Raw genomic sequence first — 27,763 nt, forward strand, 5'->3', positions numbered from 1 at the left:
TAATGATTACAAACTACAATATGAATAACAGTTATATATAACAATAATAATATTATAAATAACAATATAAATAACAATTATAAATAGCAATAATAATGTTATAAATAACATTATAAATAACAATTATAAATAACAATAATAATATTGTAAATAACATTATAAATAACAATAATAATTTTATAAATAACATTATAAATAACAATTATAAATACCAATAATAATATTATAAATAATTGTTTAAATTTAAGATTTTAAGATGTTTTATTTTTTCTTGTGATACTATGTTTTACTCTTTCTTTTTTTTTCCTTTATTATTATTGAAATTGTCGCTAGTTGTGGTGGTCCGTTTATATTTTCAAACAGTAACCAAATACGTTTAGTTCATACTTTTTAACTTTTTACTTTAAAATGGTTTTAATGCTTCGCTTAATCCTAAACGAACATTTGTTATCTTTGTTTTTATAGAACGTTAGGAGTATAAAAAAATTAAAATGGATTGGAAACATATTCGGCTTTTATTCAAAGAGTATAGCAATAATATTAAAGGAAAGGGTATTAAATAATATATTAAAGCAAGTTTTTTTATTTGTTTCGTTTGTTGTAAAATAAATTATTCTTTAATATATTAATTTGTTTCTTAACTATTTTTTGTAAATTCTTTTTAACTTTATATATAAATAATTGTGTAAACTTTAGAATGTTTTTTTTATATATAAATTTAGAAGTTATAAAATCTACTTATTGATGAAGTGGAATAAAAATATTTAAAAAAAATTTTAAATTTCTGATTTTTCAAAAATTTAAAATTTGATATTTTATTATTTCTTGAGATACTATCTTTTTCTCTTTCTTTCTTTTTTTCCGCTTTATTATTATTGAAATTGTCACTAATTGTAGTGGTCTCTTTGTATTTTCAAACAGTAACCAAATTTATTTGGTTCACACATTTTAACTTTTTACTTCGAAATGCTTCGCTTAACTTTAATACTTCGCTTAACCCCGTATGAGTTTTTGTAAGCAGTGTAAAAGAATTAAAAGTATCGGAAATATATTCGGTTCTTGTTCGAAAACGTTAAGCATATAGCAATAATATTAAATGAAAAGACATTAAATAATATATTAAGAAAATATTCTTTTTTTTTTTACTTATTTCGTTAGTTATAAAAGAAATTATACTTTTATATATAAATTAATTCGTTCTTTTTAAGTAATAACTATTTTTTATGAATTCTTTTTAACTTTATATATAAATAAATATTTAAGCTTCAGGATATTTTTTTATTTATTTTATAAATTTAAAGTTTATGAAATCTACTTATTGATGGAGTAGAAAAAATTTATTTAAAGAAATTGATAAATTAAATTTCAAGTTTATAAAAAAATTATAAAAAGTAAATTATGTAGAAATATATATGTTCATAAAAGTAAATTATGTCGAAAATGTATTTCGTTTTTATTCAAAAGTTTTGAGAGTGTTACGATAATATTAAAGGACGAAATATTAAATATACCTAAAAAAATTCACTCTTCTTATATAAAGCGCTTTTTTAAATATTAATTATCGCTTTATAAATTTGGCTGTTTACTTTTTTTGATTTAACTAATTTTTTATATATCTTTTAACTTTTATGCAAATAATTATTTTAACTTTTAGAACATGTTTTATTTTTATCATAAATTTATAGAAGTTCTAACTACTCAGCGACAGAGGAAGGGAAAGATATATAATTAAAAGAATTAATTAAAAAATTTAATTAGAAGGCTATACTAGGGATAAAAAATATTTACAAAATAAATAATAAAAATCTAGTAAAATCTAGCACGCAAGTTCTGCACGGCCTAAATTTATAAAGAACTTACTGCTTAAGTAAATTTATAAAAGTTCTAGTCTGTAACAGAGAGGACAAAGATATATCATTAAAAAATTTAATTAAAATGTTGTATTAAGTATACAAAATATTTACTAAATAAGTAATAAAAATCTAGCACGCAAGCTCTGCACAGCTTAAATTTATGAAAAGCTTACCACTTAAGTAAATTTATGCACCGTAATTAAGAATCTGTAAAATTAATGCACCGCTTAAAATAAATTTATAAAAATTCTACTCAGAGGCGAAGGAAAAGGTGTATAATAAAAAAATTTAATTTAAATTTCATATTATGGATAAAAAATATTTACAAAATCAATAATAAAAATCTAGCACACAAGTTCTGCACATCTTAAAATAAATTTGTAAAAAAAATTATTATAATTTATAATTAGTATTAAATACAAAATAGATATGAGAATTAAAAATTATAATAATATGCAGTAAAATAAAACAAATACAGTAATTTACAATAAAATAGTTTTCAAAAACATAACAGTTTTACATATTTTTCTAAACTTGTTCTTAATACAGAAAATAATCATTATGTATAAATAATGTTCAGAACTTCAAAGAAGTATAAGTTGAAGATGGCCTAATATTCTGATATTTTTATTCTGGTACGAGCAAAAATACTTATTACTTATAATAGGTATGTATGCAATATAATATAATAAGGTACAAAACCTAAATAAAGTATAAGTCACTCTTAATAGCTATGTGGCCTAATATTCAGATTATTCATTCAGGTGTGAGCAAAGATACATATAGCCCATAATATGTAATTCAATTAATTAATTGTACATGATTAATATAATTAAAGTACGTAATTATAATTATCATAGTTTATTTCAGTGTTAGACATTTTTTTTTCATTCTGATATTCAACAACCCAAATTAAATATATGAAAAATGAAAATTTAAAAAAAAATCTGTTTTGGCTTTATTATGTAATAAATTAATAAATCCTTTAAGTGTAAAAAATTTTTCAGGTAACCTAAATCAAGATTCATACGATGCTAAAAAAATTTTAAAAAGTGGCTGCAAAATTTAGAGGAGTAAAACTATTTTAGTGTGTTCGTAATCTCCACAATTTTTACGAACATAATTGCATAAACATAGATGCGAAGTCAGGATTTTTAAAATATTCGGTGGAAAATGAATGCTAACAATATTAAATTTGAAACTTGCCCATATTAAAGTTAGAAGAAAGGTGTTTATCACTGTGTAAACCCTAATTCATTAAATCAGTAAAATCAGTAAATCAGTTAATAATTATAAATAAGTTAGTTAATGTTCACTGCAAGGATTAATTGAAATTCTATCCGATTTAATTAAAAAGTATGAGTTACAGAATAAAACATCAAGTTGTATAATACGTTATCTATGTTACTGACGCAGTGCACAGACTGCTATTTTCTTAGAAAGTCGGTTTATGTGCATTGTATGTCAAATTTGTATGATAATTTTTTTTTTTTGTTAGAAAGTCGGTTTATGTACATTGTATATCAAATTTGTATGATTATTTTTTTTTTATTTTCTTAGAAAGTCGGTTTATGTACATTGTATATCAAATTTGTATGATTTTTTTTTCTTTTTTTTTATTTTCTTAGAAAGTCGGTTTATGTACATTGTGTATCAAATTTGTATGATTATTATTATTTTTTTCTTAGAAAGTCGGTTTATGTACATTGTGTATCAAATTTGTATGATTTTTTTTTCTTAGAAAGTCGGTTTATGTACATTGTATATCAAATTTGTATGATTATTATTATTTTTTTTTAATATGACATCGTCTTAAGTTGCGAATTAGTTGAAATTCTATTTGATTTAATCAAAAATCACGAGTTATAGAATAGAACAATAGGTTCAATGATAGCGATGCAAATGTACAGATTACTACTTTCTTTGATAATTAGTACATTTTTCTTTCTGTTCATCATAAATTGATATACAGTCAAGCTTTAGATTGTTACAGAATTCAAAGCTTAGTTATGGTTGACTGAAATACCCTGAATGCCTTTAGATAGGAAGCTGTTAAATTTTCATTGCATTTCCATAGTACGATCACTTCGCTACGATGAACTGTTTGATTAAAAGAGAAACGAGTTATAAAGTTATTTTGATGCAAGTGATTATTTTAATAATAGATCGAGAATAACAGAAACGTAATTTCTGGGGCGCTGAGAAAGATGAATCTTTAATACATACATATTTTTTTTAAAAATGCTGGAAAAAAATTTCTCAGTTAAAACAAAATCAGTATTGGGTATATGCTCTGAATTTTCTCAATACGTATTAATAATTAAAAACTCAAAAATATTTAATAATTATAATTACTTCATTAATTAGTATTTAAAATATAAAGCATTTGAATTTTCAAACACAAAGCTATTCATTTATTTTAATTTTTTACTGAGAGAAATATTAAGTATATCCGCCAATTAGACGTACTTTTTGTTCAAATCATTGTTTTAAGAGATTTTGTCGTTGAACAGCAAACACAATCTTTGGTTTACGACTAGTAGTATTCAACTCCGTAGCCTTGTAATTTTGATCCTAATCCAGAAGACGAGGGAACTCTTGGATCAAGTATTGGGATAAATTTATCTTCTTGGAGGACTTTTGATGCAACTAATTCGCATTTCCGTTATATGGAGAGAAAAGCCGCAAAAACCTCCCATGGTTAGCCTGACTGCAAATAGACTTTAACCCATGATCCGTCTACCACTGAGGATATTTTACGTCACGTCAGCACTGTGGTTAGTGCGAGCCGCGTGCGGAATTCGTATCGACCAGCCATCACTGGGATTCGAACCCTATTCACCTCATAGGAAGGCGAACGTTCAATCCCCTGACTACCATGGCTCTTTTTAAGACACTTATAAAATAACGTACAAAAATAATAATTACAGAATTTTATGAAAACGAATAAAGGAATTATATATTACGCCTGCTAGTTTGGTGTACTTTTTGTTTAAATTTTTATTTTCTGAACATCTGTTTCGAAATTTGAAGATGCAAATTATACAATAACGGTCAAAAAAATTAATTACAGAAAATCATGGAAGCAAATGAAGGAACTATAAAGTATTTAAGTCAGTTTAGTGCCCTTTTTTTAAAGTATTTTGTATACAAATTATTATTTTGTCAAACACTTGTTTCGCATTTTGAAAGAGCAAAGTATAAAATAACATACAAAAATTCATAGAAACAAATGAAGGAATTATAAAATATCCCTGCTAGTCAGGTGTACTTGTTGTCTTAATTATTATATTTTTAAACACTTGTGTCGAATTTTGAAAGTGCAAATAATAACATAATGTAAACAAAATAACAAAAATTCAGGGAGCGAAATAACCTACGCAGTTTCCCCTTTTCAAAATGTAACTATACATCATATACATACAATTCATTAAAAATTCACCGGGCGAATTTGCGTATTCGTGCAATAGTTTTTTATGGTTGCGGGGCCCCCTTTTCATTTAGGGAAGCCAATATGTGAAAGGGTTAAAATAAAACAGGATCGCCGAATTGCGACCCGGAAAGCGGGAGTCTCTAAATTGGTGGGGTTGAATGAAAAATTGAAAACTTTCAATCTTGAACGGGGGCTATTTATTTCCTAGTCCATACTCATGCGAATAAAGTATGCGAAAACACTGGGTACGCAATAGCTTTGATTGCAGACTTTTTCTTTTTTTTATTATTTTTATTTTACAACCACCCCAACTGTCCATTCTACTGCAATCCCGAATTGTTGTGGCAGACTATGTGGCCTAAAAAACAGTTTCAGAATAGGCGGTTTAGGATAAAAGACGGGCGGTTCTAAGGGGCGGTGGGGGTGATACATAATGGGGAGTTGGGTCACAAAGAGAACTGAGGCAGGGGGGGGGGATAGGTCATGACTCACCTGTGCTGTCTACTCACCGCAACTCCTAACTTCAGTTTGGTTACAATGACCTTAATCCAGCGCATTTTATGACCAAGTCCATGGCTGGCAGAGGTAATTCTAAGCACGGAGAAAGTTGCGGGATCCGAGGGCGAAACGTTTTGTGATGTGCTTTTTGGGGGATGCTTGAGATGCTTCTTTAAAGTAGAGAGATCTGCACCCTTTTTTTATCTCCCCCCCCTATACCTTGCCCTTTGGTCATAGAAAACAGAAAGAAGAGGAGTTTATGCTGTGATTTTTCGCCTGCGAAAAGCAACAGATGCATCCAATAAAAAAAAAGCGGAAATAGTAGGCGCGGAATAAGCGAGCGGGGAAAAAAAATGATATTGGATCGTGTAAGAAGTACTGGACTTAGGTAATATGGGGAATTTTTATGAGAAGAAAAAGAAATATTTTTACCTTGACGATAGTCCATCGATTTCTGAAGAACCATATATAAATGTGAAAAATAATACCGCATTTTTAAGGAAATATTTTTTTTATATGAAGAAAAAACGTAGTATTGCGTTCCAAAGAACGAAAAAAACGTGACAGGTTGTTTTCGCTATAGCGTAAACACATTTGCAATTGTTCGGAGGTATTTTATTTTATGGTTTGAAGTTTCTTTGAAAATTTTCTAAGAAAGTGAGTTAATTTAAAAGTTTGTGAATATGGTTTCCAAAATACGTGGATCTTTTATTATTGTAATTATTATTATTCCAACGCTGAATTTTGTTTAATGTATTCAACAAATTCTTTGACTATTTTTTAACCTTCTTCTTTTTAGAATATTATTTAACCTTCCGCTTTTTAAACTATTCTTACCACTCAAAAGTACCTTTTTTCTTTTTTTTCTCTCTTCTTTCCTTTCCTTTCTTTATTTTCCTTTCTATACTTTTTTTTTTTACAAAACTTAGCTTTTTTGCTTTTGAAAAATGCTTCAAAAATTAAAAAAATATGTCTGCTGAAAAGAAAAATAATTATCTACATCTTTAGACATGCGTTTTTTTTTCTCTTTTTTATTAAAATAATACAGTTAGTACTTTGATGTTTAAAAAGGATTTTAAAATAAAAAATATTTTAAAACTTACAAAATAAAATGCGTGTTAAATTTTTGAAACAAAAGATTTTTAATCTTTAAAAACATAGTTAAAACTCTGTCACATTCAAAACCGCTCAAAATTACCTTTTTCCTTTCTTTTCTTTTCTTTTTCTCTTCTTTCCTTCCTTTTTTTATTTTCAAATTTTATATTTCCATTTTACAAAACTTAGCTTTTTTGCTTTTGAAAAATGCTTCAAAAATTAAGAAAATATGTCTACTGAAAGGAAAAATAATTATCTGCATTTTTAGACATGTGTTTTTTTCTTTTTTTTTTTTTTTTTTTTTTTTTTTTTGAAGTAATGCAGTTAGTGCTTTGATGTTTAAAAAAGGATTTTAAAATAAAAAATATTTAAAAACTTAAAAAATAAAATGCGTATTGAATTTTTGAAACAAAAGATTTTTTAATCTTTAAAAACATAGTTAAAACTCCGTCACATTCAGAACATCATATTTCAGACTCATTTCAAATTTAGTTGCTTTGATATAACGAATAATACAAGAAAAACTAAAAGGAAAAATATAATTGTAGTAAAAACAATCCCAAAGCAGAGATGGGAAAAAGATAGACGCGTTACGAGCTCCTAAAGCACAACATTTCTCGTCAGGACAAAACGTAAATCGAAACATGTCAACATTTTTTTAACTTGTCTACTGTGAAGAAAAAGTATTTTTTTAAGCATGTTATAGTATATTTATAAATTCCAAACTGTAACACCGAAATTATGATTTTAAAATGTTGAAGAAATTGTTCATTAGTTATTTTCTGAATTACTTATGTGAAGAAAAAAGTGTTCTTACGTAATAAATAGAAATAAAATGATTCTAAACGATGAAATGAAAATACTTTTGTGTAGAATAAGTAGATATTATTTTTTTTAATAGAAAAGAAAATAGATCCTTTTTTTAAAAACAGGAATGATTTTTTTAAAAGAATAAATAATATTCTTATGTAACAAACAAAAAAAATTATTCTAAATGATGAAATGAAAATACTTTTGATGTGGAATAAGTCTTTTTTTTTTAAATAAATTTTATATAAATTGTTAAAGAAATCACCTTAAAAAGATCTAATTGTTAGAGTAAAATGCTTTTTTAAGTTTATGAAGGCCTTTTCCAAACACTTACGAGTAGATGCAATACGCTCTATATTTTTACCATTTATGTGAATTACCTCTTAGAAAAATATTTTAAGGAGATCTATTAAAATAAATAAATAATTCTTAAAATATTAAGAATTTTATCTATTACGAAAATAATTTGCATAATGTTAAGTTTAAATAACAAATCGATTCCTAGAAGAAGAAGAAAAATACTAGATCGTTTTCCTTAAAATGCGTGAATTAATGCCGATGAAAATATTCTTTTATTGAAGAACTTAAATATCCTTCTAAATATTATTCTGCTCTAAATATTTATTTACAAGCTGCTTTATACATCTGTTTCGTACAGTCAATCCAAATTTACCTAAAACCGGAAATTTTGAAGATAAACCTAAAATAAATAAACAAAGCTCATAGATTATGAAGAAAACAAATATTTTTGCGTAAGAGTAAGCAGCAAATATCCATAAACTGATAAGCAACAATTTAAAAAGATAAGGTTTCGCATCGCAATGGCATTTCCCTTACAAGTTAGTATACCTGACTAATATTTACTGATTTTGCAATCAATAAATAGTCCACAAAATAAATAGTATAATGTAAATTTTTGATTTATGAGTTTTCCATCCTTAGTCTTAGGAATTAGTAAGGCTAATACTTTTTTACTACTATAACGAACCTATTTATTAAGCAATTAGCTTTTGCTAACCTGTAAATGGTATTTCCCTTACAAGTTAGTATACCTGACTAATATTTACTGATTTTGTAATCAATAAATAGTACACAAAATGAATAGCGTAATGAAATTTTTAATTTATGAGTTTTCCATACTTAGTCTTAGGAATTAATAAGGCTAATACATTTTTACTACTATAACGAACCTATTTATTGAGCAATTAGCTTTTGCTAACCTGTAAATGGTATTTCCCTTACAAGTTAGTATACCTGACTAATATTTACTGATTTTGTAATCAATAAATAGTACACAAAAAATTGCGTAATGAAATTTTTGATTCATGAGTTTTCCATACTTAGTCTTAGGAATTAGTAAGGCTAATACATTTTTACTACTATAACGAACCTATTTATTGAGCAATTAGCTTTTGCTAACCTGTAAATGGTATTTCCCTTACAAGTTAGTATACCTGACTAATATTTACTGATTTTGTAATCAATAAATAGTACACAAAATGAATAGCGTAATGAAATTTTTAATTTATGAGTTTTCCATACTTAGTCTTAGGAATTAGTAAGGCTAATACTTTTTTACTACTATAACGAACCTATTTATGAAACAACTAGCTTTTGCTAACCTGTAAATAATTTTGATGCATAACTAAATCCATTTTTAAGTTGAGAAATGCAGTTATAGTTGCAAAAAATTATATAAAATTGACACTGTAAGCAATTAATAAAATTTGCACTGTAAACAATTTTAGTATACTTTAACACCAGAAATGGTGGCAACTAAACACCAAAATTTTTTACATATTAACTACGATAGTTGAAGTCCTAAATTATTTATTATTTATTTTCCATCATTACATTTCATTTTCGAGCTTTTAGGAATTCTCTTAGTTTTTATTAATTTATATTTAATTTCAATTTCAGAGGGTGGAATATTCCCATAGCAAAAGTTAACTATTCAAAAGAAAAATATTTTTAAATGCTTAACAAAAAAAATGTAAATAAATAATTTCAAAAGAAAAATTATGAATAATTTCACGCTGAAGGAAATAATTCTGCTTAAAGCATGCATGTAGTTTTTAGGGAATATTAAAATATTTTTTGGAAGGTGCTTTTTTTTAAGTTTTAAAATTAGAGTTTTATTTGAAAAACAGGACTAATTTAGTGTAATTTATTCCAATAATTTTAATTTCATTAACATCAAAAAACTGGAAAAAAAAGTTGATATGAAAAAGATAAAGAAATAGTTTTCTCAGTTGAATTTTTAAATAACAATGACTACTGATTCTTAGGTAAACTGTAAAAAACTTCGGTGCATGATATCCATCAATTTTTGGTGCTGAGTTAAACTAAATACATTTTTAAATTGAGGAATGCAATTATAGTGCAAAAATATTCTATAAAACTTACAAAATGACAATTTTTCGAAATTATTGCGAATATATTACCAAAAATGTGCCTGTTTTTTAAACGAGATGTTTTTGCAATAAAGTCATTAAATTGATATTCTGATGCACAGGAAAATATGTGTTGTCAACTGTAAACAAACAAAAATGAAGAAAAAAAGAAATGAAACTATTACAGTGATAACGTAAATGAAAAACGCTCTGTAAAAAATCTTAATTTACCTCAATACCGAAAGTGATGACAACAATACGCCAAATTCGTTACAACTTATCGTTGTAAACATTTTACAAATGATTGTTTTATTGCGAAATTTTCATTGTTCTAACCCCGCATATTCCATACTTTTATGATTTTTGAACATATAAAAAATGTCCTCGTTTTTAATCAGTTTCCGACAAAGAGAAGTTTGAAATTTAATGTGACAAAAAGTTTAATTCAACTTCTCTAAATTGAAGTTGTTGTTAAAACAAGAAATTGTATACCGCCTCGTTAAAAACCTCGCATATATTTTTCCATTTCTTCTTTGCTGTAGCTTTTTATTACTTTATGTTAAATTTACTTAAAATGAAGTAAATTGCTTAAATGAGTAACTAACATATTTAAAGAATGTGTTGTTTTTTAAGAAAGAAATGAAATAAGTGGACTTGAACAAAATTCTTTATAAATTTTAACGAGTTTAATCTAATATGTCGACTATAAACTCCAAAAATAAAATTCTCTCATTTTTTGAATTAACTTATTGAAATCTGAAAGAAGAAAACTATTTGATGTTAATTATTTAATTAATTTTAAAAAAAATTATTAATTTACGAATTTGTTTGCAGCATTTCAAGTGTATTCGTTATTTTAAGTTAGGAATAATTAATAATAGTTAACATTAGTATTTTCAAATAATTAAATTGTTTGTTTTTTAGATGTTATAAAACAAAGGTTTATTTATTAATTAAAGACTAAATGCAAGTTGTTTGTTAAATAGCTTATTTTTATCCTAAAGTTAGATATTGCTTAATTATTGGTACTATTATTGCAGTACTTTCCGTTTCAAATATTTTGAACAGCTGCGGTTTTGTTTATAGAGTTATTCTTAGACTAGATTACATTCTCAAAAAATCTGATTCTATTTAGAGCCATAATATTCGTACCTTAAACCATAATATCGTGCTTCGATTTTTAAATCAGCTGTATTTGTTACAATCTTATTAATAAGGTGCTGAATAGAACCGCGTTTCAGTTTTAAGTTCGTTTATCGTTATTTAAGTTTAGGAAGTACAATAATATGGTTCAATTTGGCATCCTATTAAGGTTGCAACAAAAATGAACGATATTATGGTTCAAAATACTCGAAAACAGAGTCAGTGCAACTAACTTACTTATTACTCTTAAGGGCACACTCAAGTTTAAAAATGTTTAAACTTGTTAAATGTTTTTTTTTTTCACACTGCGAAAAAAAAGTATTAACAAAACTACTAGAGTATGGTAAAACGCACCATGTTTTTTGGTTCTATGGAAGCACCAAAACGCTCAATAGTTTTTACTTAAGGGCTTTAATAATGATTTTGGTAAAATTAACAATAAAATATTGTTTTATGATATGTGATATAATTTCGTAGCTGTTTTAAAATATTTCAATCACCGTAAATAGGGCCGAGATAACCTGGCTGGTAGGGCACTGAGCCCGTGTCCAAGCGGTCATGGGTTCGATCCCCACCTGTCGAAGACTCCCCGTTTAGTAAACGGTGAATGATGCGCATTAAATCTGTCTACTCACAAAGTCCTCCATGTTCTCATAACAAATCGCACCTCTGGGAGTACTGATCCAGGAGTTTCCTTGTCTTCTGGATTGGTTCAAAATTACAATGCTACGGAGTTGGACATTAGTGGTCGTAAACCCAAAATTGGGTCGGCTGTTCAACGACGGTTGTAAAATAACCGTAAATTAAAACTTGTAAAATCGAAATGTGAAGATCAAAAGTAAACAGTCAAAAAACTGTTACTCGTTGCGGCTACAATGTACTCAATGTGATACTGAAGCACTACGCTATTCCATATATAGACTTCTTAATTTCATCCATAGAATTTACTGATCACTATATATTGATAATATAATAATAATAAGACAATAAAAACATTCGTTGTTAAAGGTAGAACAAAAAAAAGCAATATATTTAATTTTGTTTCTTAAATGATTTTTTTATTTATTTATTTATTTTGGCAAACAAAACAGTAATTTTATTAAAATCATTGAGCTGCAGTATCCTCTTCCGCGTGATACTGTGGCTTAAAGATATAACATATATCCCCTTTCGATTTAAACATTATAATGTATTGATTAATGTAAAAAAAAAAATTAAAATATGCGTATAAATAACTTTGCCGCAAATACAGAAAAAAAATCCAATTAATTTAATTTTGTTTCTAAAAAGATTTTTAATTTGACAAATGAAACAGTAAAATACTGTTTCATTTTTAAAAAAACATTAAATAAAAGGCGAAATCATCAGAAAATAATTTAAAACTGCGCTAAAAGTGAAGTTAATTATTCATTTAAATTTTTATTTATGTGGTATTTCTCTGAAAGACTTAACAAGCCAAAGGTCTTGTTACAAGGCCAAAACAAGAAAAGCAACGAGCAATATTTAAATTTAAATGATTCTTGCTCCAATTATATTTGCCTCGGGTGATTCTAATTTTCTGATTATAATGAGCATGCAATTAGAGGAACCAATATATTTATTAAAACTCTTATTCTTAATTTTTCTTTAAAGCAATAAGTAAATTTTGATACGCTCCCCATAATGATGACAATTATGATGCAATAATGAACGTCTAAATGAAAAAGAAGGAAAAGAAATCGCTTCAGTTAAATGCTAAGAAGATATCAATCACATTTTTTCAATTTTTGCATTGTGAAAATTATTCAGCTCACGTTGGCTCGTCAATTAGATTTTCTCGATACTCTTTCTTTTAAACATATGTCCTCTTCTTAACTTTTTTTTTTCATTATTTCTTTTTTCTATCAATAATCAGTCGATGTCTGTTTTTTTTTCTTTGCTTTTTAAGACCTTGCGCGTGCTTATTTGAATTATTCAACCGGTGTTTCTTTAAATATTGTTTAATTTTTTCATGCGTTTTATTAATGCGTGTATTTAATAGTGCGTAATTCCCTACTAATTTATCTATAGAGTCCTTGTTATATAAAAATCAGACTAAAATTTATTTATTTTTTATTTATTTATTTATTATACCTACATTTATTTTAGAGATTTGTCATTAATTTTGATTTCCTAAAAACTTCACTTAAGTCTTCAATTATCACTGTTATCAGACTTTTTTTTTCAACCGACCTTTTTTTCTTTAAATATTGTTTAATTTTTTCATGCGTTTTATTAATGCGAGTTATTAATGCGTGTATTTAATAGTGCGTAATTCCCTACTAATTTATCTATAGAGTCATTGTTATATAAAAATCAGACTAAAATTATTTTATTTTATTTATTTATTTATTATACCTACATTTATTTTAGAGATTTGTCATTGATTTTGATTTCCTGAAAACTTCATTTAAGTTTTCAACTGTCACTGTTATCGATAAATCAGACTTTTTTTTATATATCTATCTTACTTTTTTTAGCGATTTGAGATTGATAAGATTTAAACGATGAGCATAAATTACACCTCATTAGCCCTGGCTTTTAAAAACAAAATCTGTAGTGTTAATAAATATCTTCCAAAAAGTATTTTAAGATTTCCTTAAAACTTAAATAAAATTTTCAACTGTCATTGTTATCTATAAATCGGAAAATTTTTTTTTTTACTTTTTTTTAATGTATACCTATCTTACACTTTTTTTTCAGTGATTTGACGTTAATAAGATTTAAATAATGAGTATTAACTACATTTCATTAGTTTGTTTTTTTTTTTTTTCAAAGAAAAATGAATCTCTAGAGTTTAAAATGTCTTCCTAAAAATATTTTAAGCTTTCCTAAAAACTTCATTTACGTTTTCATCTGTCACTATTATATAAAAATCAGAATTTTTTTTATACCTATCTTACATTTAAAAGAATTGATAAGATTTGAATGATGAGTATAAATTACATTTTATTAGTTGTATTTTAAAGAAAAATTAATCTCTAATGTTAATAAAGATCTTCCTAAAAATATTGAAAGTTTTCCTAAAAATTTCATTTAAGTTTTTAACTGTTATTGTTATCTAAAAATCAGCAGTCATCGTTACCTAAAAGTCAGGTTTAAAAAAACTTAAGTCATATTTTATATCTACTTTACATTTTTCTTTGACATTAATAAGATTCCATAGTTCTATTTTTCACGTAAAACTAATCTTTAGAGTTATTAAAATACTTCAAGAAGGTATTTTTATTTCTTAAAAGTTCCATTTAGGTCAATATAACTAGAAAAATTTGATTAAAAAAGCCTTTAACCTTAAACCAAACTTTTTTTACAGAAGCAAGTAAATTTCATAAAAAATTCTTTAAATTTATTACGAAATATTTCCTCCTATTTAATTTAAATTATTTCGAACAAGTAAAAGTGTTGCGTTTTAAAATTTTAATGCACTGTGAGGAAAAAAACTTTTAAATTTGTATATAAAATGTTTAATGCTTCTAAGCTTCTAAGAGTTCAAATTACGGTAAATAAAAATTAATAATTAGCATTTCTTCACTTTTTCTAGAAATTTTATGGTAATTTCTCTAAAAACTTTATTATTTATTCATAGAAAGTTTCGTAAACTTGAAATAAACAGAGATATAAAGTCCTAATAAACGTTACGGAAGTAACTAGCTTAATTTTTTAAAAAAAAACAATCTAAATATTTTAAATACTTTCGAATCATTCAAACATAATTCTTAGGTGGAAATGCAAACATTTAACAAGGAAGAATTTTCGTTTGAAAAAAAATTATTTTTGCGCGCACCAGCTTTCAACTTAATTGCCAGTTGTATTGATAAAATTAAGTGAACTTTCCTCAAAGACTCTTTGGAAGAAAAAAAAAGGTTCCGGTAAAATACCTAGTACTCAGTGTAACTTCCAAGTCTTTTGCAAAAAAATATTTTCCAGCTAATGGAAAATTTACAAGGTACATTTTTCTTTAGTGGCAAGTGAAAATATTCGTTCGAATAACAGATCAGCAAATCTTAATCCAATTGCCCTAAACTGAGACTCAATCCATTAGAAGACTAGGGCAGTCATTTATAGTTCCTGGCATATCTTATGTTCTTCTTTTGGAACTACAGTTGGCTTTAATTCGATTTACCCTCCTCGAATCTTCTGTGATTAGCCACAACCTAATGGGTTAGGTACAGCTAGAGTAAGAAAAAAGAATTCTCCAAATGCATCAAAAAAGACACTTTATTTTCCAAATAGGGTTCCCATTCACAATAAATACTCCATTTGCAGACGGGTAAAATTCATCGTGGTAGAAGGGTATAAAGGACATTTATTCTAGAACACCGACAGTTATGGCACAAATTCGCACTTTTAGTAGTGTGAACGACTTATTTTAGCGCCATCTGCGTGATTTAAGATGAACCGTGGGCGAGTTGAATTGGAGTTTTCTCTAACATACCTGGCGTGGAAGTTGAATGGCGTTGAAATTGAGATGCTTGTAGATTTAAAATGTAATTTGAATCCATGAATTAACAAAGACTGTTGATATTATTCAAAAGTTCGGGTTTAAATTTAGCTAAATCAATTCTCTTTTCTCGTAGTTTAATTATTCAAACTGTGATTGAAATCTATAGTTTTGAAAAAGAGGTATAATGTGGTAAAGTTAAGATTTCTCACAGTAAATGACTTTAAAAGCTATATTTTGAAGGCTTTGCTTTCAAAGAATATAACGCTTTTAGCGAATAATATGTCATTTTTATTACTGTTGTAGTTTTGTAACAGTTATTCACAGCTCTTAGGTTAGAATTTATATATTCTTTAATCAGGTTATAGTCTTATTTATATATTTTTAGTCACTTAAAATGAGATTAAAAAAATTTCTTGAAAACTCATGACTCTTAAACAGTTATTCATAACTGTTAGGTTGTGATTTTTTATGTTCTTTAGTCAGCCTATAGCCTTATCATCTTTATCTTATTTATAAATTTTTTAATCATTAAAATGTGATTAGCAAAAATACTGGGGAACTCCTAGATTGCTCGAAGATAACAAAGAAGTGAAGAAGCAATTGCGTTAACATTTGAGAGTATGTCTTTCGGTAAAAATCACATGTTTAAATAATGTTATTTTTATAACTGTTGTAATTTGTAACAGACATTCGTGGCACTTAGGTTAGGATTTGTATAAACTTTATTGAGGCTATAGGCTTATTTGCATAGATTTTAGTAATTTAAAATTAGATAAAAAAAAATAGTGGAACACTCCTGACTCTTAAACAGTTATTCATAACTCTTAGGTTTGGATTAGTATATTCTTTAGTCAGCCTATGGTCTAATTTGTATGTCTTTTAAGAATCTGAAATTAGATTTTTAAAAAAATAACACTGGAGAACGCACGACTCTTACACAAATATTTAAACTCTTAGGTTAGGATTTCTTTATTTTTTAGTCCGTCTATAGCCTTATTTATATATTTTTTTGTTGCTTAACATGGAGTAAAAAAAAAAAAACTTAAGAACTCCCAGCTTGTTCGGAGATAACAAACAATTGAAGGAGCAAATTCCTCACATTCGAAAGTTGACGTCTCGGCAACTGTTCCATGGTGATATAATTATTAAAAATAACAAATTATCAAATATGAAAGTCTAATTTCTTCAAAAGTTCGTCCTCTTCGTAGAAATGAATTACTGAGAAAGAAAAACACGAACATTAAGAAAACATGAGCTACTAAATATTTGTGTTAATTAATTCTTATAAATAATAATGATCCAAAATAAAATGAAATAGAAATAAATGGAATAATAATGATTCAAAACAAAGCTTTTTAAGAAATTTTGTGACAAAAAAATTTGTCCTAATACAAAAAGCGAAACCTGAAGGAAATTAAGAACAATGAATTAATGATACTGATTGTCCTACATTTAATGCATTAATTAATCTTGAATAAAAAAATTAATAAACTTCCATTATGCTGCCTTTCTTTTTCTTAAGCTGAAGCAGCTTTTATTATCTAACCTACTTGACGTCGATGATCTTTCCAAATTTGTGGTTTGACAAAACTGTGTAACTTTTTCTGCTTACTTTTAACGCAGTAATTGCTTAAAGATGTGGTGAAAAACTCATCAGCTATATTTAGAGGAAGCCGAGAGCTACTGTTGTTTTATTTAGTTGCTAACTGAGATCGCTTACTTTATGCCGTCTGTTTATGTTACACCCATTTTCAAGTATCATAATATTTTCGAAGATATATATATATATATGTAACAAAATGCCTTCCTTCAAAGGCTAGATAATCCAAGAGACTTTGGCTAATTCAAATAGATAGGCATCTTATTAATTTATAAAAAAAAATTTTAACAGCTTGCGATTGATTTTTCCATGAATGACAAAGGTGGTTTCTCAAAGCTGATGGTTCTGTATTAATTTGTTATAATCATATCAATATATGGATATCAGTTTGACTTTTCGCAGAAATTAGATTAATTTCGTCATGACTTTAAAAGCGTCCCCATGAGATAATTGTAACAAAATGGCGCTTTGAATGAAGTTTATTACTATTACATATTAATTTGTTATAATCATATCAATATATGGATATCAGTTTGACTTTTCTCCGAAATTAGATTTATTTCGTCATGATTTTAAATGCGTCATCATTAGATAATTGTTGCAAAATGGAGTTTTGAATAAAGTTTGTTACTATTACATATTAATTTGTTATAATCAAATCAATATATGGATATCAATTAGACTTTTCGCAGAAATTAGATTAATTTCGTCATGACTTTAAATCCGTCACCATGAGATAATTGTAACAAAATGGCGTTTTGAATGAAGTTTGTTACTATTACATATTAATTTGTTATAATCATATCAGTATATGATTTTCAGTTTGACTTTATGAACAGATTAAAATATTTGTATGAATGAATTTATTCTAGAATTCTAATTTATTACATCGTATTTATTGTAGGGTTTGATTACTGAAAAATATAGTCTTCATCTTATTGAAGATATAGAAAACCTCCCTGTAGTTATAGACTCATTGTTGGTAAGTACTAAATTTTAATTAATATCTCATGTATTAAAAGAAATGCAGGTGTTTTGTAATGACTGCTCTTAATGTATATTTTTCGAATCCTTTTCCTTTTCAAAAATGAAGTAACACAAAATTCACATCAGAAGTCATAAATTTATAAAGTTGGGGAAAAATAAAAGAACTATCGAAGTATAACAACTCACTAGTAAGGAAGAAGAGATTGAAAAAGTCAAAACTTGTTTGGTTGCGGATGAAAACAGTTAAAAGATAATTGTTGGAAAACACTTCAAACTTTCCAAATAGGTTTAAATATTTTCAGCCCTGCCTTCTTCACTGGTGAAGAAGACAGAATTCGTCAATTTTCGATAGTACACACATTTATTTATTTTTAGGTATGAATATTAATCGCACTGTAAGAAATGGATTTTCAAATACCTCGAAACTTTCTTCATTTTTGACGAAGCCGTTTCCTAGTATATGCTCCCAGCAAAAATCTTGTCAAACTGAAGAAGTAACTATCGTCCTTCTTTCGAGGAAACTAATTTCGTCAAAATTAAAAAAATATTTCATCATTCTATTCTTTTTCCAAAAAAAAGAAACCTTGTGTTGCGTAATGTATTTAAATTCTCTAATAATTATTTTTAACGTGGGTACCATATAGGTGGCAAAACACAACAAGGTTTGATAGATTATATATATATATATACTTTTATTTGTAAAAAATGATTTTAGATAATTAATTTAATATTTACGAACAATTTTAATAAGTTATACGTTTCATTCTATGATTTATCAGAAGTTTTGAAACTATTTTTCCTTTGGGAGATTAAAATATAAAGCAATATTTGTAGTATTGTATCTGATAACTTCAGTAAATAAAACGGCAAGACGAGCTATTTGTAAATACTGTTTCAAAACCTTCCAAAAACTTTTTTTTTATTAAAATAACAAAACCTATTTGTTCTAGTCAAAGGCACGGTCTTATGACGAGATTTCGATTTTTAAAAACAATCTTATAAAATTGAATTTTTATTATTTAATCCCAAAAGATTTTTATTCCATAGAAGAGATAAATAAAATATCTTATTATAATAAAAATTGCGGAGTTATAATGAGATTAAATAAAAAAATTCCTTAGGAAATAAACAAATGGGATAAAATATAGTTATAGAAATTCCTCGAAAAGTTAGAACTTAAAATTCTTTTACAAAACAAAACACAAAAATGTTATTTTTAAATTTTCTTGTTGTGGATTTGAAATGGAAAGATTTGTATTTTAAATTCGAGTGTCTGATAACTACGTAGTTTAAATGCAGATAAAATATACTAAAGTTGGAAATAGTTAAACAAAAAGAGGTAGTATTTAAAAATTCGTTTTTTAAATTATTTGTCGAGCATTATTCAATTAATTTCTTTTAAATTTATTATGTTAATAAAAAAATTATTAATACTAGCATAATGCCAAGATTCCATTTAACCTATACTTCCGAGTCAATTTAGGATTCTTTTTTGTTTATTTCTCCTTTTTTTTTTTTTTTTTTTTTTTTTTTACAGTCCCTTCCCTCTCGTTCTTTGAAATTGAAACTCCATGTATGATAAAAATGATCAGCTCTGATGTCCTCCTTGGCTTGCGTTTAAATTTGTAGCTAGCAAAAATGAAAAATAAACACCGTGTAAACTAAATAAAGTTTGTACGTAAATAAAGTTTAGAACAATCCTAAACTTTGAGCCGTGGTGGCTCAGGGGATATAGCACTCGCCTCTCAATTAGGTGAGCCGGGTTCAAATCCCGGTAATGGCTGGTTGCTTCGAATTACGCACCCGGCTCAACAGTGCTGACGTAAAATAACCTAAATGGTAGACAGATTATGGGTTAGAGTTCTCTTGCCATCAGGCTAACCGTGGGAGGATTCCGTGGTTTTCCTCTCCATGTAACGCAAATGCGGGTTAGTTCCATCAAAAAGTCCTTCACGAAGGCAAATTTCTCCCAATACTTGATCCAGGAGTTCCCTTGTCTTCTGGATTAGGTTCAATGTTACGGAGTTGAACATTGGTACCCGTAAACTGAAAATTCGGACGGCTGCTCAACGAAGCTTATAAAATTCAAAACATTAAAAATTAAATGCTAAACCTGAAAAAATAATCTCATTTCAAGCGATTTTTTTTCCTTTAATTTGTCTAAAAAAAAGTGAATCTGGGGCAGCCGATGTCAAGACGTATTAGTTCTACTACTGCCACCCCCATTTTGATGGTCGAAAAAAAGATTTTTAATTCAGAAAAATTATGCTTTTGTGTAATTACTTAATACTCTGTAAAAAATGTTGGTGCATAGTTGCCACCATTTTTGGTAATCAGGTAAACTAAAATTTTCTGCTGTGCAGGTAGTCACATTTTTTATTTACCTTTTCACTATTATAGTTTTACTGATTCATTTTTTGTTTGTTCACTGATAACACGTTTTCGTGCGCATTAGAATCAATTTATGGCATCCCTGCAAAAACATTTCGTTTAAAATACAAGCACAGTTTTAGTAATACATTCGCACTAATTCTTTCAAACAATTGTTATTTTGTCAATTTCATATAATTTTTTGCACGATTTGCTGTTCCGTAATTAAAAATGCATTTAATTTACCTCGACACAAAAAATGGCGACAACTATGCACCAAAATTTTTTTCAGTGTAGTAAACACTAATTAATTAGAATATTTAAGGTTAACCTTTTAAACAATAAGCTTGATTCACCAAAATCCGATCATTAGAACGAAAGTTATTCAAGAAGTTATCCTTCTTTTCATCCTTCCACTCATTCAGGGACACTTAGAAAACAGTTTAATAGTTTTAGAAATAATTAGAACTCTTCATCGAAAAACTCTGTCGTTTTATGAAATAAATAATAACCTAATTTTATAACTTGAGATTTTGTTACAAATTTTCTGAACTATTACTTTTAGTCATCTAATATCAGCGAACCTTTATACTGATTAAGAAGATAATGTAAATTGTCATGAGTGGGAGCATCATTTTTGTGAAAATAAAAAGCGTTTTTGATCTAATTTTTTAATATTTGAAAATTTTCACCATTTCTGCGTTGTTAAATTTAGAAAAATATAAAGAATTATTAATTGTTTATAATTATTTTATAAAGTTGTTAAAGTATAATATACTCACCAAATTGGTGGTATTTTAAAAGGTTTAATAGCTTTTTAAATATTTGAGCTCTTTGTACATTTTAAAGTTCAAACAATTCTTTTAGGCATGATAGAAATTAATTGTATAGATTGAAATTTAACTATTGCCTAGAGTTTAAGTTAAAGTTGGAGTTAAGTTAGTTAAGTTAAAGTTAACTAGTGTTTCGTGAAAGATATTCGCGAAACTCCCTTAAATTAATGAAAAATTAGCTTTTTGGAAAATTTTAGGGCAAAAAATTATCAAGTTTCCGATAAAATTTATGCAATAATAGACCAATAATTGTAAAAAAGAAAAAACTGAAAGTGTAATAAAATATTTAAAACGTTCTGATATACTATCTTTAAGGGCTTAAATTATGATAAATTATAAAACAATGAAACACATGCCTAAAAACTTTTACTCAAATTCTAGTAATTTATAAACTATTTATAATAAAACGTTTTTTTAAAGTTCAGTTTTGTATAAATAAAAAGCGTTTTTTAACTAATATTTTTAATATTTGAAATTTTCTCTAACTCTGCAATATTAAATTCGTAAAAGTATGCAGAATTATTAATTGATTATAATATTTTTTATAAAGGATATAAAATCTCCTCATATTGGCGACATTTAAAAGGGTTCAATATATTTTTTCTAAATATTTGAGCCGTTTGTCCATTTTAAAGTTCAGACAATTCTTTTAAACCTGATAAAAATTTATAGTTCAGATCAAAATTAAAGTACTGCTTTGGGTTTAAGTTAAAGTTGAAGTTAACTCGGGTTTGGGGAAAGAAATTCGCGGAATTCCCTTAAACTACTTAAAAAATGAGAATCTTGCAAAATTTTAGAATAAGAAAGAATCAAGCTTTTCATGACGTATTATAAAATTTATACCGTAATATATCAATAATATAAAAAAGATAACAGTTGAAAGTGAGATAAATTACTTAGAATATTTAAAACACGTCGATACAATGCTATCTTTAAAGACTTAAATTATGATAAATTATAAAATAATGAAACACATGTCTAAAATCTTTTACGCAACGTCTAATAATTTATAAACTATTTACAAAAATACTATATAAAGATACATTTATGCTCTTCATTTATCAAATAAAAGTAAAAAGTGAGCCACCTAAACCAAAAAGTAGATACCGAAACTTACACCATAACATAAAAGTCACTCGAAATTGGCATGTTACTCACGTTTTGGTGATTGATTACGTAGAGTGCGTCTTATTTCATGTAACAATCACTTTTCTTTTTCTTTTCCCTTAGGCGAAAAGAATCAAATCTCGCCACAAAAAAAAAACTTTTTTTTTCGAAAGTAAAGAAAGCTTGAAACATTTTAACTCCTTTCTATTAACAGCTCTGGATTACCTTTGAAAGTTTATTAACAATATCCATGTTGCGCAAGCAAATTTTCTTGACTCTCAATTTTTAATTGAACTCAGTATTGGTCGCACACTTTGAATAACCCACCATGAATGGAAAGGAAATGAACCTCCAATGTATTCCCAATTCACTGAATATGGATGTGATTGCGAACATTAAAAGAAAAAAACGAGAGAAGCTTTATGTATGCTTGAGAAAAAAAAAAAGTTCCTTTCGTACTAATGAAGAGCTTCCTTTTCGATTCTTGCCGCCTAGTTAGTTGGAGGCTGAGTCTTTGAAGTCATTTAGGGCGGAACACTTAAATGAACTAAAAATACTTTTTCCATTTTTGTTACAGGATCCCAATTAAGAGAGGTACTTAAAAACGATAGTTTTTGGCATTCTATTTTGGTTTGTATGCAATAATAATATGCTGGTATGCGCATTGAAAGCTAAAATTAGAGAAATATTAGTTTATGCAAAACAAACATTAACATTGGCATAGTTTGTTGACATAGATGTTTCCCCATTTCTGTTTTTCATGAAAATTAAAAGAGTGTTTTTGATTAATTTTCCCCGGTGTTGTTGAGTATTTTTTTTTTAACTTGTATTAAAAACTTTGGAAAACGTTAAACGCTATGTTACAGGATCCACGTTGTTACAGGATCCACGTTGTTACAGGATCCACGTTGTTACAGGATCCACGTTGTTACAGGATCCACGTTGTTACAGGATCCACGTTGCTACAGGATCCACGTTGCTACAGGATCCCAATTAGATGAAGTACTTAAAAACAATAATTTTGGGCATCCTTTTTCCGTTTGTATGCAATATTATTATGCTGATATGCGCGTTAAAATCTAAAATTAGAAAAATATTAATTTATACAAAATGAACATTAAAATTGGCACAGTTCAAGATTTTCTCGTATCTGTGATTCATAATAGCTAAAATAGAAAGCGTATTAAAACCAGTTTATACTGAATTTACCCCGTTATTGAGTAATGTTACAGGATCCCAATTAGAATACGTACTTAGTTTCTGGCATCTCATTTTGATACTATAATAGTTTCTGGTATCTCATTTCGATACGATGATAGTTTCTGGCATCTCGTTTCAGTACGATAATAGTTTCTGGCATCGTATTTCGATACTATAATAGTTTCTGGTATCTTATTTCGATACTATAATAGTTTCTGGCATCTCATTTCGATACTATAATAGGTTCTGGTATCTCATTTCGATACGATAATAGTTTCTGGTATCTCATTTCGATACGATAATAGTTTCTGGCATCTCATTTCGTTTTGTGTGCAATAGTATTATGCTGGAATGTGCGTTAAAAACTAAAATTAGAAAAATATAAATATTAGTTGTTGTTGGTTTTTTTTGTTTTGTTTTTTTTTTTTTTTTCAAAATACGCATTAACATTGACATAGTTCGAGATTTTTCCCGTTTCTGTTTTTCATAATATTTAAAATTGAAAGCATATAAGAAATTTTTGCTAAATTTATTCTAAATAATTTGTATTGAGTGATTTTTTATACGTTAAAAACTTGGGTTCATGTTGAGCCTCAAAATTATTCAAATGTACTGCAACTTTAATATGGTACAATATGTTTTACCATATTAAGGTAGAAATTATTCATTGATTAGATGATTTTATGGTTTAACTTGAAAGAAAATACTGTTCGGTTTAACATTTTATTAAATTTGCAGCAAATTTGCACCGTAATATTGTTTAAGGTACCTATATTATGGTTCAGCTTTGCACCATATTTTCTGAGAATGTGGTTTAACAGTTGAAAAGTTTTACCAGAAAAATGTTTTATCATAAATAATGTGGAATTTTACTATCCCTGTGTAATAGGTCTGTTTTTCTCTTTCGAAAGCCTCATAATTTAAATGTACATATGTCCAAAAAAATTTTTTAATTTTTAAAATACTATAGTTAATTTTATTTCTTTTAAATACCATATCTAAATTATCGTTTCATATATTTTTTCATTTGGATCAGTATAATAGAAAATCCTCATTGTTCAAATTTTTCGCAATTCTGAAATAAGTCATTCCTTCTTTTTTTATAAAATGTTTTTAATGCCGTATAAATAAATAAATATTTGTTTTGGTCCTGAAATAAACACTGAATTGTTTCAAATCTTTTATTGTTCGTGATAACATTGAATTCATAATATTGAGACCTTTTAAAAACTTTAGGATAATATTTACTGCATAATTTTAAGTATTATCACTGTAAGACTTAAATAGAAAACAATTTTAAACCTCAAATAGCCACCTAAAATCAATTTAAAAAAATATCGCTCTCAATAAATTTTTAATTTAATTGAAAATAATTCTTAAATCTTCGTCAAAAGGAAACGTTCCTTTGCATTTCTAGCCAATTAAACTCTTTTGCAAAATTTGAGCAAAAAAGATAAATTCAGGATAATAAAATTTTATTTTTTGGATTCTAACTTGTATATAATACGCCATAATTTTTTAAAAAAATGTATTATACAATACACATAAAAAGTAAATAAAATCATTGATCAAAAGAAAAAGATTATTCATAACACTCTTGAACATTTTTTATCAATGTTGTTATTTGAAGTGGGTAATAACTCTTGCCCTTGACCTTTTTTTTTTCTCTCAAGTCTTATGTCCAATGCTCATAAATTTTTATCTGTTAACATTTTCTCGATTCTAGTAGTAGATATTTTCTTTTTTCTCTTCAAAAGAAAAGTCTCAAGATTCAAACTCTATAATATTTTTTTATTGTAAAAATATTTAACTTTATAACAAAATTATTTATTAAGTTACATCGCTTCGCATAGCTCTTTTATGAATTGGTTTTAAATTATTAACTACATAAAAAATTAAATATTAATTAAAAATTTATTAAATACATATTTTATTAATTAGTCCATCTATTTAATATAAGGGAGAAGGAATACAGAACTCTCCTTTAAAATAGTTTTTTTTTTATTTCCTATATATTCGTATTTTTACTCATAGTAGAACAGCAATTCGTATTTCACCCTTGAGAGTCGCGTAACTATGCAGAATCAAAATATCATGCGGAAAAATATGTTATTTTCCTGATGATGTTTTGATTCTGCAGAGTTGTATCAAAGTTGTTTTGATTATCTTGAAATATTTTGATTCTGCATAGTCAATAAGAGGTATTTTGTTATTATATTTTTTTTTTTTTTTTATTTTCCAAATGATGTTTTGATTCTACATAGTTATATCGAAGTTGTTTTGTTTTATCTTGACATATTTTGATTCTGCATAGTATATAGGTATTTTACCTCTGAGAGTTATATAACTATGCAGAATCAAAACATCATGCCAAAATCTGTTACTTTCAAATGCAAATAGCAAAATAATGCTTTTTAAAATATTTGTTGTTCAAATTAAGAACACAAAAAATTTTCTCGAAAGCTATCAGCTTAGACCTTAATTTATTCTTAAACATATTTGAAATTTATTTAATTGCAGCTAATAAAATGTTCCAGAGCATTTTCTTACCACATGGAAAGCAAGTTCGAATTCCAGCTATGAATGATTGATTCGAATACTGCTTTCGATTGTGCTGAGTTATTCCCCTTGGCAAACGGCTCATGGGTCTTCGAATAATCTTTGTCGTGAGAGTTTTTCGTAGTTTTCTTTTCCATGTAACGCAGAGGCTTGTTAGTCCAACCATAAAGTTCTCGACGAAAGCGAGTTTGTCGCAATACTTGATACAGGAATTTCCCTGTCAACTTTTTGGATTCATAACTGGAGTGTACTTAAAAAACTGCAAATCCGATATAGATCGGATGTTCAGAACCAGTAATAAAATAAAATCGTCCTTATAGGGTACGGTCATATTACGCCATTATTGCTTATAAAATGGAATGTAATAAATAGCTTATAAGATAGAAGTTTAATCTAGATGAAAATCTTAATCAAAAGACATCTTAAATAGCTTATAATATTAAAAAAAAAAAAAAAAAATTCGAATCATTTTATTAAATTTTGCAAAGGAGAAACAGTATTATTCCAATTTTTATTTTAAGTCATGTAAAGTTTCAAAATGTATAATGCAATTTTTCTTGAAAACAAAAATAACTTAAAATATGAAAAAAATGATGCGTCATTTCATAAAATATTGCAAAGGGGAAACAGTAATATTCCTATTTTCATTAACTCAGTTTATATTTTACAAAAATAAAACTCAATTGAAACGGATTCATTTCATTGAGGATACTTAACCATATTATTTGGGTATTATCAACCGCAAAAACACATACTTCAACAACAAAATAATCCATTTATTTCAAATGAAAAATTCAAATTTTATTTAAACAATGCTTCCAAGCGTATTTACAGCAATTTAATAAGGTGATAAAAATCTTTACTTCCTCGAGAATTATTCCCATTTTCGTAAACTATTCAATAAACCTAAAAGTAATAGCTTTGAAACAGGTTTATATTCTGATGTTGGTTGGAGAGCAAATAAAACGTATTGATCGTTTTTCTTTTTTACGTTTAAAAAAGACCTCGTTAAATTACAATATCAATTACCCACACCAGTTTTTGGGAAAACGAATCTCGTTGAATTAAGATCTTTCTGGGACTATCAACTCGTATTCTCTTTTCTTCTGTATTTAATTATTTCAGATTTAAAATAATGCTCTAGAGTAAGCTATTATTCCTCTGCAAGTAAAATAAATTCAACGTGAAAAATGGCCCCCTTGAGCATTTCCGGTTGTAAAGGGTCGTTTAATCACTTCCACATTAAGCGATTCTCGAAAGCATTGGCGAGGAAATTTATTTCTGTTACAAAATTATAATATAACTCGCCAAGCAGAGATAATCCTGGTGGTTTGTGTAATGTTTGCAAGTCCCGCAGGCTCAACCACTTTCAAACTGAAATTCATATCGTAAGATCAAACTTGACTTGATTTAAATGATT

General features: G+C 26.9%; 1 protein-coding gene across 3 annotated transcripts in view; it reads left to right on the forward strand.

Annotated features, from left to right (window-relative positions):
- The window catches only part of LOC107440894 (latrophilin Cirl), a 175,575-nt gene that overhangs the window by 40,217 nt on the left and 107,595 nt on the right, over positions 1–27,763 (forward strand). For all 3 annotated transcript variants that reach the window (XM_071188379.2, XM_071188381.2, XM_071188380.2), the window contains exon 2: positions 18,192–18,269. The gene's annotated coding sequence lies outside the window, so the exon portion shown is untranslated. The remainder of the gene's footprint in view (positions 1–18,191; positions 18,270–27,763) is intronic.

Source organism: Parasteatoda tepidariorum, chromosome 12 (assembly GCF_982258835.1).
Source record: "Parasteatoda tepidariorum strain Cologne lab strain chromosome 12, Ptep-v5.0, whole genome shotgun sequence".
NCBI classification, from domain to species: domain Eukaryota; kingdom Metazoa; phylum Arthropoda; class Arachnida; order Araneae; family Theridiidae; genus Parasteatoda; species Parasteatoda tepidariorum.